We start from the raw sequence: 4,607 nt of genomic DNA on the forward strand, positions 1-4,607 counted from the left end.
CAACATACAGATCTCCAAAATGGAGAGTAAATTTTTTAACCTTATTATCACTCTGTATATCTTTTATCACTAAAAACATAATTGAGTGCAAAATTGAAAGTGGCAATGCAAATTTATTAGAGTTCACTTGGGTCTGGGTCTACATAGCTATACTCAGTATGTTTAGAAATATCCTCCATGTTTTTTTATTTAAAATAATTAGACATTTCAGTAATAGTCCCAAAAACAGGTTCCCTGGTGGTCTAGTGGTTAGGATGCGGCGCTCTTACCGCTGCGGCCCGGGTTCGATCGCCGGTCAGGGAACCAACCCCAGCCACTCTTATTGCCGGTCCCAAGCCCAGGTAAATGGGGAGGGTTGCGTTAGGAAGGGCATCCAGCGTAAAAACATGTGCCAAATCAAACATGCGGATGATCCGCTGTGGCGACCCCTAATGGGAAAAGCTGAAAGAAAGTTTAGTAATAGTCCCAAAAACCCAGCCATTAGGGTTGCACAAGCCAGTGCACTCTTAGTGTCAGTCCCAAGCCAACCAGAAGGAAGGGCAACCAGCATAAAATATGTGCCAAATCAAATATGCGAATTAGAATCCAGAATTTCATACCGGATTGGTCAACGACTGCCACAGGTATTGTTAGCCAACAGGCTACCGGTTGGAATTTGGGCTACTGTTGCCTGAAGGAGGAGAAGGAGAGGGGAAGATGTCTACAGAGAGAGCAAGAAAAGGAGAAGTGGAGGAGAGTGGAAGTTAGGGTGGGTACTTTAAATGATGAAGAGATAAATAGAGCGTTCACTGATATGATGGAACAGAGAAAGGTAGATATGTTGTGTGTTCAGAAGACCAAGTGGATAGGGAGTATGGCCAGGAAAACTGGAGGTGGCTTTAAACTTTTCTATAATGGTGTGGTTCGAAAGAGTATTGTTGTAGGTGTAATCCTAAAGGAAGAGTACAGAAAGAGTGTAGTGGAGGTGAAGAGAGATTCTAATAGGGTGATAAACTGTAAGGTGTTGGCACGGGATAGTGTAGCTTGACAGCATCGGATAGTGGTCTGTAGGATGGCGTTGGAGATGAAGAATAAGAGGAGGAGAGTGAGGACTAAAAACAAGGATCAGATTATGAAAACTGAAGGAAGAAGACAGTAGTGTGAGATTCAGGGAAGAGGCTCGTTGGTGGTGGAAAGGTGCTGGATGATTGGGCAACTACTGCAGAATTGATAAGGGAGACAGCTAGAAAGATACTTTGCATGACATCTGGAAATTGAAAGGAAGACAATGAGATGTGGTGGTGAAATGAGAAAGTGCAGGAAAGCATACGGAGTAAGGAGTTTGCAAAACAGAATTGGGATTGGCAGAAACATGAGAAAAGTAAGCAGGAGTACAAAGGGATGCGACAGCAGGTGAAAAGGGATGTGGTGAAAGTAAAGTAAAAGGCATAAGAGGATCTGAATGAGAAATTGGACGCTAAGGAAGGAGTCAAGAATTTATACTGATTGGCCTGGCAGAGGGAGGAAGCTGGAAAGGATGTGCTACAAATAAGAACAATGTAGATGGAATTGTGTTGTTGGAGGGAGGGAGCATTTCGAGCAGCTAAAGAATGAGGAAAATGAGAGAGAGAAGGTTGGATGATGTGGAGATGGTGAAGCAGGAAGTGAATAGCATTAGTAAGGAGGAAGTAAGAGCAGTGATTAAGTGGATGAAGACTGGAAAATCAGTTGGACCAGATGACATACCAGTAAAAGCATTAAGATGTTTAGGACAGATGGCAATAGAGTTCTTAACCAGATTTTTCAATACAACTTTAGAAGATGCAAGGATGCCTGAGGAATGGTGCAGTGTGCTGGTACTGATTTTAAAGAATAAGGGAGATGTGCAGACCTACAGTAACTACAGGGGAAAAAGTTGATCAGTCATACCATGAAGTTATGGAAAAGAGTAGTGGAAGCCAGGCTGAGAGAAGAGGTGGCCATCTGTGAGCAACAGTATGGTTTCATGCCAAGAAAGAGCACAACAAATGTAATATTTGCCATGAGAATGTGGATGGAGAAGTATAGAAAGCATATAAAAGTGTGCCAAAAGAGGAGTTGTGGTATTGTATGAGAAAGTCAGGTGTGGCAGAGAAGTATGTGAGGGTGGTGCAGGACATGTATGAGGAAAGTGTGACAGCAGTGAAGTGTGCGGTAGGAACGACTGACTGCATCAAGGATTGGCTCTGAGACCTTTCTTGTTTGTAGTGGTGATGGATGAGGTCAGACTAGAGTCTCCATGGACTATGATGTTTGCGGATAATATTGTGATTTGTGGTGAGAGTAAGGAGCAGGTTGAGAAGAGCCTAGAGAGGTGGAGGTACACGCTGGAGAGAATGGGGAGAAAGGGGAATGAAAGTCAGTAGGAGTAAGACAGGGAACATGTGTGTGAATGAGAGGGAGGGCAGTGGAGTTGTGTGGTTGCAGAGACAAGAGGTGGAGAAGGTGGAGGAGTTCAGGTACCTGGGGTCAACAGTGCAAAATAATGGAGAGCGTGTTAGAGAAATAAAGAAAAGTGCAGGCACTGTGGAGTGGGTGGAGTGATTTGTGATAGAAGGGTATCTGCATAAGTGGAAGGGAAAGTTTAAAGGACTGTGGTGAGACCTGCTATGTTGTATGGTTTGGCATTCAGTGGCACACAGTGGCTGCCTTGACTGGCTTTCAGTAGCTGCACGTATCAGATTCAAAACACTAATGGCCAAAAATGGACCAGGACCATCTTACCTCAGAGACCTCATTACATCACTGCACCACACTGTCTGATATCCTCCAGCACTGCTCGACTGGTACCACCTTCTCTCAGAATTAGAGGTAAGTATACTTCAAGGCTCTTCTCTGTTCTGGCACCGAGGTGGTGGAATGAACTTCCCCTAGATGTCCATACAGTAGAGTCCCTGGCTATCTTTAAGTGACCTCTTCCTGAAACACTTAAATTAGCACTTTCCAAGTTTGCTTTGTAGAATTTAAGAGTTATATTTATATTTATAGTTTGTAATCTAGTGTACCAGTGTACATTTATTCATCGCTAGAGACTTAAAGCACTTTTGTATGTTGTGCTGGCAGGAGCGTCTGCTAAATCCACAAATGTAAATGACTAGAAGTCAGGAGGCAGAGCCTGGAGGTAGCAGAGTTGAAGATGCTGAGGTTTTCGTTGGGAGTGACAAGGATGGACAGGAATAGAAATGAGTTTATTAGAGGGACCGCGCATGTAGGACGTTTTGAAGACAAGGTGAGGGAGGCCTGATTGAGATGGTTTGGTCATGTGCAGAAGAGGGACATGGGGTATATCGGTAAGAGAATGCTGAGGATGGAGCCGCCAGGAATGAGGAAGAAAGAAAGGCCAAGGAGGAGGTCTATGGATGTGGTGCAGGTAGTTTCTTTTAAAGGAGAAGAGGATGAAATAATAGTCCCAAAAATTTGGATTTAAAATGGATTTTGACTTTTAAAAATGAATATCACATACACAACTATTTTTGCAATCAAACTATTAAAAAATCATTATTTTGGGAGCTTTTTTAAACAGTATTGTCCTGAACAAAAAAGTGCAATTGTATTCAATACAATTGAATATCTCATCATTTGCAGTACAAAATATCATACAACTTTAAGAATCTCTGTGCAAAAGGGACAAGGGCAAAAATCAATATTGGATCCCTGTGATCTTCAGTCCCTCGTGCGGCACTGCATTTAAAACAGTTGTGATTCTGTAATGGAAATCACTGCATGGGCTCATTAACACATCCAGAATTCATTGTCTGTGAACAGTTTGCCATAGTCACCCACAAATGCAGGTTAAATTTCTATCATGCAAAGAAGGTATGTGCAAACATATTTCAGAAAAACCACCATGCTCTCTGGCCAAAGCTTATTTAAAATGTACTGAGGTAAATTCAAAAACTGTTCTGTGATCAGACAAATTTAAATGTTGATTTCTGTTTGGAAACCAAAGACACCACATCCTCCAGACTAAAGAGAATAGGGATCATATGGCTTGTTATCAGTGCTCAGTTTAAAAAGCCACATCTCTGGGTTAGGGTTAGGGTAAGGGTTAGGGTTTGCATTAGTGCCTGTGAAATGGGCAGCTTGCACATTTAAAAAGGCTCCATCCATGTTGAACGGTATATACAGGTTTTAGAGCAACAAATGCTTTCAACCAGAAAACCTATTTTTAGGAAAGGCCTTGCATATTTGGGAAACAATGCTAACTTTATACTGCATCTATTACAATATCATGACTTCATAGTAGAAGAGAGTCCGGGTGGTGAACTGATCTGCCTGCAGTCTAGACCTTTCTCTATATGAAAACATTTGCCGCATCATGAAACAAAAATACAACAAAGGACACCAGAACTGTTGAGCAGTTAGAATTCTATAACAGACACATTTAGGACAACATTCCTCCAACAAAACTTCAGCAACTAGTCCCCTCAATTCCCAGATGTATACCGACAGAAGATGTGATTTTACACAGTGGTAAACATATCTCAGTTCCAACTTTTTCCAACCTGTTACATTTATATTAACATTTGTGGCAAAAGTGCTTTAAATCTCTATCATTTAATAAATCTAGACTGGTACACCAGATTATA

At 41.8% G+C, this 4,607-nt stretch overlaps 1 non-coding gene across 1 annotated transcript; it reads left to right on the forward strand.

Annotated features, from left to right (window-relative positions):
• The first annotated feature begins 231 nt into the window (after positions 1-231).
• Positions 232-303, forward strand: trnak-cuu. Its single transcript has one exon. It is a non-coding gene; the product is annotated as a tRNA-Lys (tRNA).
• The last annotated feature ends 4,304 nt before the right edge of the window (positions 304-4,607 follow it).

This window comes from Silurus meridionalis, chromosome 1 (assembly GCF_014805685.1).
Source record: "Silurus meridionalis isolate SWU-2019-XX chromosome 1, ASM1480568v1, whole genome shotgun sequence".
Classification (NCBI taxonomy): domain Eukaryota; kingdom Metazoa; phylum Chordata; class Actinopteri; order Siluriformes; family Siluridae; genus Silurus; species Silurus meridionalis.